Source organism: Danio rerio, chromosome 9 (assembly GCF_052040795.2).
Source record: "Danio rerio strain M-AB ecotype USA chromosome 9, GRCz13ab, whole genome shotgun sequence".
NCBI classification, from domain to species: Eukaryota; Metazoa; Chordata; class Actinopteri; order Cypriniformes; family Danionidae; genus Danio; species Danio rerio.
The window spans coordinates 43,395,814-43,408,092 of NC_141029.1; the positions used below are offsets into that span (position 1 = coordinate 43,395,814).

The following is a 12,279-nucleotide window of genomic DNA, read 5'->3' on the forward strand; positions in this document are numbered from 1 at the left end:
TTTTTATTCTTTGACTGAATCCTCAAAATGATGCCTTTGTTGCACCGAGCTTTCATCCTCCATGTAATTAAAGTTATAATAATGGCCTGTATAATCTGTTTCCATGCTGACTTGTAGCAGAGATGTGGCATGACCTTAGAGCTCCGGTAATGATGTGATAAAACATAACATGCTCAAGCTGTTATGTGTATTGATTTTAAACTATATTAGAGCAGTTACAGCATGGCACCAAATGCCTTACCTAATCCTTCGGTATACAGCTTTGAGGGCAATAGTTATGCTAGGGTGTTGAACATCTAAAATGGCTCCAGAATAAAAGCATCTGACTCACCAATGTTTTAAAAGTGCAAGAAATAGCTTTATAAACACCCCACATTTTGGCTTGAAACCTCTTGCATTTTCATAACCTGCGGTATTTCAGTCTGGACCTTTTTGCACTGGCATGTTTTCCAAGGTTTATGATGTAAGAAAGATCGAGGATTTTTAAGGGTGGCCACACGTTTGGTTTGGTTCAGATTGAATCATCTTTGTGTTTTTCTTTTTCTCTCTAAAACCAATCGAAATTCATGATACATTTCCAGACTGTGCTCTTGTTCTCCGCTGGGTTGACAATGTTTGGAAATGAAAGTGATAGGTGTTGTTGCAGGGGTAGATTGCTGGACATGAGGGTTTGTGGTGATTTAATGATATCAGAAATAGGTTTAAAGGTGATGTACTGTGTAAGTATATATTTTTGGGAACACTTTGCTATGTTGAAAAAAGAAAAACAGATCTGACATAAATATTTTCCATCTGAATAAAATATCTGGTAATTTAAGTTTTCATATTTTGTGATTTCAAGTGTTTTTCTTTATTTTGGGTTGTGAATTGCATTATGGGATGTTGATCTCAGCTCTGTTTTCTTTTGATGCTGAAAGTTCAATTTAACAAGCTGACTTTTATTGAAATTTAGTAGTTTGAAATAACGTGGTGAACTTTTTTAATAATAGTAATAGTAAATGGAATTTAATAAGAAGTAATGTAGTAAATAATAGTAATGTAGTTAAATTAAGAAATAATACATAGAGATACTCTGTAAAACAGCAGAAAATGTACTGGCAGTTTATAACAAGAATTTGTAGAGTATTATACAACACCAAGTCAGACAATATATCACCTAAACTGTTAAAAATGTTAATAAAAGATCAAGAAAGATCAAGGTCCCATGATGCAATTCAAAAGCATAATTAACAGGGAAAAATAAAAACATAAATAACAACATACAGAAAACTACTAATTTAGTGATACTTTTTACAAGTGTTGCTTTGTCTTGCTTTGTAAGCTGTAAAAGAGAAGTCTGGTGCTTTGTTTTAAACAAAGAGGAGGGTTGTGCATTTTAATTGCTTCGTGAATTAGGGCCAATAATATGTTCAGCATATCTTTCCAGTAGCACTGTGTTATGTAATTAAATACAAATCAAAAAGATTTTGATTTTCAAATAGCAAAGGTTTAACTAAAGCGATAAAATAGTGTGTAATGTTACTGTTTGAGCATTTAAAAAAATCGACAAATTTGCAAAACACACAGTAAGCATTAAAGATTGTAGCTTGACCGGTCATGAATCTGAATTTTGCTTTGTTTTTCCTCTTTGAATGTGTTATTGGCAATCTGACATATTCTGCGTTAACTGGTAAAATGACCTTTATACACTTTTGTGATTATTTTCAACATTAAGCAAAAAGATTGGGAAGCCCAGTGTCTTTAGAAAACTTTAGATGGTATTTTCTTGTCATTTTAAGATTTTCTCTGTATAATTCATATCAACTCTTAGATGTTAGAGTGATTTTAAGGGCTTTGGGATGTTTGTATATTGATTTGTGTACATTTGTGCTTCTTTCTACTGCTTACTTGTTCAAGTTTAAGAAGAAAGTAAGGCCATAAAACACATACTTGGTTACCATAGACTGTAAAATATATGGACATAGTGTCCGTGACGTCACCCATAGGTTTCTAAAGAGCGCAAAAGAAGCCACAAGTAGGCGCGGCCAACCGTCGCCATTTTGTTCGCGCGTCATCACACCCACGGTGGGATACCAAACAAGGGCAAAGAGGTGGAGAGTGGGCGGAGCTACAGACACCTGCTGACAGTTTGCATGGACCTGGTTCAGACACACTTTACTTTGGAAAAAACGCTTAATACTTTATCAGCCACTTTATGAGCCACTAAACATTGTTCTTATGACGTTTTTCAACAGGAGGAAAATGCAAATTACTTCCAAACACTTCAGATATAGTCTGTGTTAGTTAATGTAAGACTATTGATGAAATCCAGCATAACACTGTATGACAACACTTCAGATGACGGTTCTAGAGCCTACAGCTAATCAATCTGTCAGATTCTGGAGTGCATTACAGCTCTAAATATAAATAAAAAAGATAAATTATCTTAAATAAAACGAATACATGTATAGAGATGGTATATAAGTATGTAACTTTACTCACATGGGAAACGGAGGCCACGTGAATGGTTTGTGAGCACAATTAAGTGCACTCAGCATGACATTCCATCAAATAAGTGTAGGAAACAAGTCCAAAAGGCAGTTGACTGTGTAAAGCCATATAAAACAACACAGAAATACAATAAATACACCGAGTTCAGTGGCTAATCTGCAGGATTCAGCTGAGGTGACGTGACGGCGACCAACGAGACCTAGCTGTCACTCAAGTGGCCACGCCCTTAATTATGCAAACTTAATATAACTTAATATAAAGGAAACGGATGAGTTCTAAAAAAATTCCCCCCCCTCACAGTTGTCATGAAGGGTAATATTAGCTGTATTAACCAAAATCTTTTTTTGTACCAGGCTATAAACACCTTTTTTTCTGCTGTAAAGTTGGCCATTCTAACAGTGGGCTCAATTAAAATTTGCTCTGTTTTGGAGCCAGGAGCGGCCAGGACTAGCGGAATTTCGGATGAATTGCAGTTTTAGTTACTTCCGTATTGGCTTCCTGAGAGAGAGCGGGAGGTTGCCGCTTGTTGGTTACACAAATAGTTCTTAATAAGTTATTTTATATTTAATACAAATTCATGTGAAAATCATTCTGATCACTTATTCTGAAGCAACAATGCAGCAATTTAAATTTCAAGTAAGTTTTTCTGTCAGCACTGTGTATACAGGGAGAGTTATAATGGCCATGAATATTAACTTCATTCAGATCGGGGAGATAAAAGAAAATCCCTCAAGATGGGATGTTGTGTTTAGGAAGAAAGAAAGAAAAAAATGTAAGAAGATTCAAAGATTTATCATCTAAATCTATATGGTTGTGATAATATATCTCTCCTTAATCTTATACTTACACAATCTGGACGGACATTGCCTAATTTGGACTTAAAATTGGAATAAAAGAACAATTTTCTGTGTCATCAACTAACCTAAATAGACTTTGCCTTATTTTGCTTACAAATGTTTTTAGAAATTCTCTCATACTGGTAAATGGTAATACTTACTTGAAACATTTGACTTCCATCATTTAAAAATAGACATTTACACGCATTTGTCATACTGTAAGTATTCACTTAGTTATAGCATAGCCTTTTTGGGCTCAGATTTCTTTCTTTTTTCAGTCGAAAATTATTTTTTTCTTAATTTTTGTTAGATGACTTTTTTTTTGTATTTTTGCCAGTTAAAATTCAGTGCATTATCAATAATTTACAAAACTAATTAATGTATATTCTGAATGATAAATCATAGAAAAATTCGGACCCTAGCTTAAGCGTTAAAGATGTTAAGAAGCAATATCGATCCAATATTCTGATGCACGTCATGAGTTTTATTTATTTTTTGCCTCATTTGTTTACATTCACAAAGACATAAGCAACAGTATGTAAATTTGCTTTACTCAAATCTAATTCATATAAACAAAAACTTTACCAGCCTGCGTGCCCTCATACAAACAACCATAGCAAACTTGTATTTTTTTTAATCACAATTTTGTGTAGCCATTCAAACAAGAGATAGCCGTGCATTGCTGTATTACTCTTGTAAAGTAATAGCAATGAGGAAACATACCAGATGAAGTGAGGAGACTTCAGAACAACATGCATCCTTAGAAACATGTGTCGCTGCTATACGTAGCTTCACCTGTTGCTCAGAGAGCTCTTTATAGACGCATGGAATTCCTGAGTACAGTCAGGCTGTTTTTTTTTTTTCTTCTTCAGAATATACCGCAGCCATCAAGCCTCTTATTGCAGTGGGATCTGCAGAGGTCATACAGGAGAGGCTGTCTGATTGCCTGGCTAACCCACCCACACTTTTTTTTTTCTCCAGTGATTGTCTGTATCTCGATGATACTTCATGCAAAAAAAAAAAAAAAGTCTGAAGCTGTATGTGTGGAATTAGAAAATGTGTCCCTGCAGCACAACACCAGTCTTATGCACAGATATATTTTTGACAAGATCCAAATATACATACAGCAGTATTGGTTAGTGGTGTAACGGATCACAAATCTCACCGTTTGATTATACATTGTTTTTTTAGTCACGGATCATACCATTTTTTAGATCAGCAAAAAAGGTAATTTGCAATTGTAATTTGCTTTGCAGTTCGTTTTTGCAATAAATGTAAGTACTTTTGGTTTTACCAAACAAAACTTAGAACCTGTAATTTTATTAAAAATAAAATGAAGAAATAATCAGCTGAAAATTTTTTTAATTTTAAATATTTTGTGCTGTAAAAATTTCACTGTTACTAATGTTTCTGATAACACTAAATGTATAAATAAAACATTAAAATTTGTACAACCCATATTTATTTTTAGTTTCAAGCCAGGTGGCGCATTAGACTAGGGGCTCATCTCCTGTTTCCAAAATTCATCACAAACTGCTTAAGAAACTATTCTGCTATGATAATTGGTGATGAAAATGAATTGTTCAATAAGATGTACTTGTGTTTACCGTTTATTCAGTTAAACATGAATTTCGAACTGTAGGCCTACATAAGCATAAAACAGTGATTTTTTTGATTACCTTAATCCGGCTAAAGTCATAACTGAACTAAACAGAAATGGAATTAAGGCATGTGGAGTATGCAGATATTAGTGTAATTATTAAAGTAAACACTGCGATCAAACTACCATCATGTAGGACTTTTTGGCATATTTTCCGATTAGATCCACACATGCGGCTGTCAGTAAAGGACCAAACACACATATCATGAAATGTGAAGGTTTTTTTCTTTCGATTTGCCGTGTGTTATTAAATTCCATAACACTCTCACCAGTACTTACTCCTTATTTGCGTCTAATACCCCAGTTTGTCTCGGGTGCATGAATGAAATGTTCATGAGTGAATGTGAAACTGCCGAACTGCAGTTAAAGTCACCCAAAATTACAGGAAACTCGTACATGAAAGCATTTCACGTATACACCTCATTTATATTATTGTCTATTAAGGCAAATAACTAGATTACAGATGTCCATGTAAGTGTAGTAAGTTGTGTCGAGGGCCGGAGCAAGCTGAACTGCCGCTCTAGGCAGAGGACGATCATGCCGCCCTCAACCCCAATATGTGAAAACGAAAGTGACCGGTTATGAAAATGAAGTGAGGTGTTGCGGACCTCTATTCTATTCTATGCGCAGATATAACTGAGGACGCGCGGATGCTGAGGGAGGGAGGAAGGGAGACGTCGCCGACGCTGCTCTCTCTATTCTGCCGCCCTATGTGCGGAAATAACTGAGGACGCACGGGTGTCGCAGACCTCTATTCTGTCGCCCTAAGTCCGGATATAACTGAAGACATGCAGGTGCTGATGGAGGTGTCGCTGACGCTGCCCTCTCTATTTTGTCGCCTATGCGCGAATATATCTGAGGACGCGCATGGTGAGGGAGGTGTCGCGGACATTACTGAGGACGCGGGTGGTAAGGGGGGTGTTGCGACTTTCATTCACTGTCATTCATTTTAAAAAGCACCAGGTTAAAAAGCATTTTATTAGTATGTTTTACTTGAACACATGCACGCCACAGGTGCCTAGTAAGATGTTATAACGTTAATCAGATTCACTCTAATGAACTGCGTCCATGTTAGCACGTCATGTTTGATGTGGTAATTTCACAGTAGGAATACACACAGATTTGAAAACTCGTTCTTGCCACCTACAGTGCAATTTGGCCAGGTATACATCTGCGCTAAAATATCAAGGTGAAAGTCATCATAACTTGCGTAAAATAGACCTAGCTCGCCACTCAACTTTGAGAATAGATTAACGGCGATTATTTTTTTATCGCCCCATTAAAGTCTTGCATTAACACAGCACGTTAACGCCGATAATGGCCAACCACTGGTTTTTATATTTATGTAAAAAATTATAATTTTTGGATCATTTTAATCCTTTAATTCTTTTTTATTTGTAAAGATATTTCTGTATTAAGCAATGTTTAAGCAATGCGCACAACTGACGTGCTCTGCGCTGGATTTCAGGCCTGCTTTCAACTGGTCTATCATACAGTCTATTTATTTCCTCAAAATAGCAACGCACCAACAATGCTCCTTAACACACCTCTTTTCCAGACCAGAATACCCATGAGTCTACAAAGTGGTGCACATGGATTTGCTATTTAAAATTAGGGTTGTGTTGGAAACTAGCAACATGTCTTGAAAAAACGTTTTGCGCCTTATTGCACCAGGTGTATGATAGGGCCCTAAATCTCTTTCTTGATTTTTGCATTATTCAAACACAGATTTGAACATTATTAATAGTGCAGCTTACGCTCCATTCACACGGGGCTCCAGCGTCAATGCTTGACAGAGGGCATGTGTGAAGTTCGGGCTGACGTGATCGTCATAGCAGTGTCAGCCAATGAAATTAATCCGCAATAGGCCACTGTCTGAGCTGGTGTATTTGCTGGTAACAAACCAAACATCAATGGTAAGCTTATTTATTCAGTTTTATAAATTTCTGTTGTATAAATCTATATTTCCAAATCAGGACACTTTTAACTGGTTTTGTGGTCCAGGGTCTTATATCGTAGGAATATTATTAGATAATAAACTAGATTTTACCAGTAGTTGTTAGGGCTGCGCAATATTGAAAAATCTGACATTGTGATATTTTGCTTTGTTGCAATATGCCATGTATTTTGTGATATGAATATAGTTTCACCAGATGAATTGAATAGCTTTATTTGAACATATATTGCAAAGTCTTTTTCTATGCAGTGCGTTTGCATAGATCATAATAAATTACAAGCATATATACATACAACAGAGCAAAAAAAAATGTGAAATAAATGTTTTGTTTTTTGGAGAGTTTAACAGTATTCATGTACAGAAATTGAACAATCATTGTATTAACAATTAAAAAATAATAATAATAATTAGTAATATATTTTATACTTTTTTAATCTTTAATAAATAATCTGATCCTGTGATATTTAATGATGACTTTTGAAAATGCTTAAACGATATATTTTGTTCAGCCTAGTAGTTGTTATTTTGCCTTTTCAGGCTGTATCATTGAGCAACAAATAGCATGCATAACCTCAAAGCTTTTTAATTCAAATTGAAAAAAAGAAGAAAAAAAGTCAACAAATATATTTCACTAACCTCGTTTGGTCAATCTGTCTTCTCTGTAAAGGGGGCCAAACTGTGGAATGAGTTACCGGTTAGCTTAAAAGTAGGAAGTAATCTAAATATTCTTAGTAGTGCTCTTAAAAAGTGGTTAAAAACAAAACAGCAGTGTTTGCACAAATAGTCTACTGTTAGTTGGTTGGATCATGTCGCCTTTGCTTTTGCCTGCAGAAAGTTTTATGTAAAGAATTGTAATGTTGTGTATGTTTTATTAAATTTCTATTTTGTCAATATTAAGCCTCCTGTGGACAGGTGTTGAAAATTAGCAAGTTTGCTAAAACACTTAAACAAATGCATTTGGTTGTCCAGTGTAATTGTGATGTCCATGTCAAATAAATAAATAAATAAAAATAAAAATAACTGTGGGCTGCAATTTACAAGCATTGCAGCAGCTCTGTGAATTAATATAGAATTTGCACATGGTCACTAGAGTGCATTTACCACAACTTCAAATATCTCACCATCTTAAAAGTCTGAGTTGGTGCTTTATTTTCTGAAGAGCAGTTTATTCTGAAAAGATTGTTGGTTTTCCATTTTTTTATTTGTATTCCCACCAGTCAGATTCCACTCATAACACTCCCCCTGTTTCCAGTTAAACGCTGCTAATTAGCATAGCTTTAAAATCAAATTGATTTACACCAACTGCTGTCCCATGATGTCACACTCATGAGACTGGGGCAAATACAACATTTACCCCCAGAACCATTGATTAACTGGGGAGCCATGAAACGCATGCTAATTTAATCAGTTACTGAGCTGAATGCATTTGAGTACATCTGGTTTAATATTCCCTTTTGCACATAAATAGTAGTGCTTCTATTATTAGTAACCCGATTGTTTGGATGACCAATATTCAAACTAAGGTTTAAATGGATAGCTCATCTAGAAATGAAAAGCTTTACATATTGTCATTAGTAAAAAAACAAAAACATTTTATCTAAAATCGTGGACATTAGTGATTTATTAAGAGTTTATTAAATTAATATGTGTGGCTCTAGATCAGAGATGCCCAAAGTAGGGCCCCTCTGTTTATTTGTTTTATTGCTGAGCTATCAAAAAAAGCATGCTTGAATGAAATATTGTAAATGTATCTGATTTTTAAAAATGTAATTAATGTCACTTGACAGATTGACTATGCAGAAGACATCGCTGAGCAAATCAAGGCAAAAACTAGTGTGTCTCCATTGTGTTATACATGAGATTGTTTTTGTTTTTACTGTAATAAGTTCAATAAAAAATGTATAAAATATGCTGAGCCTTGGCTCAGTTGGCATTTCTATGTGGAGTTTTGCATGTTCTCCCATCCCTCGCATGGGTTTCTTCCGGGTGCTCAGGTTTCCCCCACAGTCCAAAGACATGCGGTACAAAATTAATTAATATAATATATTGTGTGTATATATATATATATATATATATATATATATATATATATATATATATATATATATATATATATATATATATATATATATATATATATATATATATATATATATATATATTATTAAATAAATTAGGAAATTACCTATGGCATCTATATTAACCTTCGGTCTACTAGCCTCAGTCAAGTTGGGTTTTTGTCCCTAACTGCTATATACATTTGTTAAAAATGAAACATGAACAAAGATTAAAATGACCTACAGTACAAATATTGCACATAACATATCAATAATATACTTTAAAGGGTATTTTGGGCAAAAAAATACAAATAATTTAAATTCCTTCAAGTAAAATATTGATGTTATGTGTAATGTTTGTAAAATCTGTAAAAGAAAGAAAATAAAGGAACATTGCAGGTAAATTTACATTGCTGTCACCATTTTGTGTTTTTGTGGTAACACTGAGATCCTGGTTTGCTGTAATGAAAGTTGCCATGGAAGGAAATGGCTTAAAAAGGATTTATGTGTGGCTTTATCGTTTTTGACAGAAAAGTAATTAAACACACCGAATTTACTTCCATATGCTCTTGCAAAATTATTATAAGAAACGTGGAGGTGGTAATGCTGTCTGTAATCAATAATGATGTAATTATATATTAAATAAATGCTGTTCATTTAAGCTTCTATTAAATAATAAATCAGCAAAATATGTATTTCCACAAACATTAATTAACACAACGGTTTTAACTTTGATAACAGATCAAATCAAATCAGTATAATATGAAGATTTTTATATTGTGTGAATGTACTGTAGCATACTATAAAGATGGTTGAAAATCCCGCTTTGCCATCACAGAAATAAATGACTAGAGAAAAAAACGATTATTTTAATCATTGTTATTAATTTAGATAAAACATTTTTAGGGTTTGAGGTATAACATGCTTGTCTAAATATTAAATAATTTACAAACTCCTAACATTATTTTTGGTTTATAGGCAAGGATGCATTTAATTGATTAACAGTGACAGTAAATACATTTCTAAAATTAAATTTTCTTAAAAATGCTGTTAATTTAAGCTTTCTATTAAAGAATAAATCAGCAAAATATGTATTTCCACAAACATATTAATTAACACAACGGTTTCAACTTTAATAATAGATGTTTCTTGAGCAGCAAATCAGCTTACTATTACAATTTCTGACACTAAAGACTGTTGAAAATCCAGCTTTGCAATCTCAGGAATAAATTCTAGGTAAAAAATAAATATTGTAATAATTGTGGGGTTTTGCTTGTCAAAAATATGAAGCTTTTGAGGTCTAAAAAACTTTTGTTAACATTAAATAATTTATGGACTCTGAACTATCATTTTTGATTATTTATTAAGAGCTTTTGTAAAATTTCAGTATGTAATGATGATTTATTTTTTAATGAAGGTTTATATTATATTTACTAGAAACATAAAATTACATAATGTAATATTAAATTACAATACGATATAAATGCAAAAAAATGCCATTTATGATTAAAAAACTGTATTTGTCATATTTCAAAATGTTTATGCTATTTTATTAAAAAGCAAACTGTCCCTTTATACTATTTCATATTTTTCCAATTCAGTTGAAGTATTTTGAATGCATATAAAACTCTGATTTCAAAACCGACTGTCTTGTTTACTGTATTTCCTCCTGCGGTGGCAGTGAACACATGTTGATTGAGTAGATAGTGAGACACAGGGTCCATTCACCTCATCTTTTATTCATGACCGCTTTAGCCTGCAGCACAGATTGATGAAGCTTGAGGACGTGCGGTGTGTAAGGCATGTACGAATGCTGCCATGATATGAACACATCGGACAGGTATCTGTCTGTTTCACGTATCGGCTATGATGGTTCGATTTATCATCACTGTGGTGGCTTCAATCCCACAAACCGGCTGCCTTTATCTCAGTTTGATCGTGCCTGCGGTGTGATGGCCACAGAGCGACAGGGACTTCCCCTAACACTGCTGCAGTTGTTGCTGTCCTTCAGAGTCTAGAAAAACACCCATGCAGTGTGTGTGTGTGTGTGTGTGTGTGTGTGTGTGTGTGTGTATGTTCATGTATTCATGTCCTGGTGGGGACTTAAACCTGAATGCACACTTACTCATGGGGACTCGTGTCCAGCTATTCACAATGCATAGTTTCAGTATATATGTTTGCATCCGAACTATTCAAATCTCGCAGGATGTGCAGTGCTGTCTCAGGATTATAGTTGATACATTTTAAAACATGTGGTTTGTGGAGTCAAACCTTAAAATCTAAAGATTTAAAATTTGCATTTGTTTTTAAGATCTGTGTTAGAAATAAAGGCAAGCTGTTACTGAGCTGGTAGCCTTTCACAAAGGAAAACTTTTGTATATAAAGGTAGAGCTGGGCGAAATTGCAAAAAAAAAAAAATAAATAACCATATCATGTTTCGTATCGTTCAATATCATTATTTAATATTGTTTAACAATACATTTAGGAATATTAGGATTTTTTTTATTTAACAAATTTATTTTAATTTACCAAATAGTCAGACACAAATATTTAAACAAAATATCTCATCTGTTTATGATAAAATAAACGTATGTGTTAAAGTGACTCTTAAACATGATAGATAAAAATGCGGAAATACTGAACAATCAAAGCAAATATTAAGGTGTGAATAATAATGATACAGTAAACCTCAAACTCTGTCAACAACACAAATGATGATTTTCAAATCTGAGTTTTCAAGTAAAGGAACCAACCATCATTATTCACATACGCCTTGCAACATTACAAATAGTGAAGTTGGATGACTATGTTGCACAAGAAAAGAAACCAAAAAGCAACTCTGGCAGCATCCTTATATGCTTTTTTTTATTTACAATGTCCTCACTGCTGCTAGCCACCGCACTCATTTTCATGTGTTGTTATTCTGACCTGAAGTGACAAGCGCGCACGTGGATTGCTTGACCATTACAACGGGCTTTGCGCTCGTGCTACCCTGGCGTCTCTCATAGGTGACCATCTGATCAATCGTTTCCTCAGAGGATGACAAATGGAGCTGCAGCTCCAATGCAAATTTATGTAGAAAAGTAAAAAGCACTGCAGTGTTTGGGTGTGCTGTCTTTGTCTCGGGTAATAAGTCTACTGTTATTACTGAAATGTGTATATTCTATACAAAGTGTGAAGCAGATTGGTTAGTTCTACTTAGATGAATTGTGGTGTGCATGCGTCATTCGAAAAAGTTAAGATGTTTTCAACTTGGTGCGACTGGAAAATGCGCAGTTT

At 34.2% G+C, this 12,279-nt stretch overlaps 1 protein-coding gene and 1 long non-coding RNA gene across 6 annotated transcripts in view; one reads left to right on the forward strand and one right to left on the reverse strand.

The window, feature by feature from the left end:
- Positions 1 to 12,279, forward strand: part of spegb (striated muscle enriched protein kinase b) — a 164,317-nt gene that overhangs the window by 17,376 nt on the left and 134,662 nt on the right. The window lies entirely within an intron of this gene.
- LOC147835380 (uncharacterized) lies at positions 7,358 to 11,815 on the reverse strand. Its single transcript, XR_015499798.1, has 3 exons — positions 10,546 to 11,815; positions 7,965 to 8,461; positions 7,358 to 7,579 (listed from the first exon to the last, which is right to left on the reverse strand). It is a non-coding gene; the product is annotated as an uncharacterized LOC147835380 (long non-coding RNA).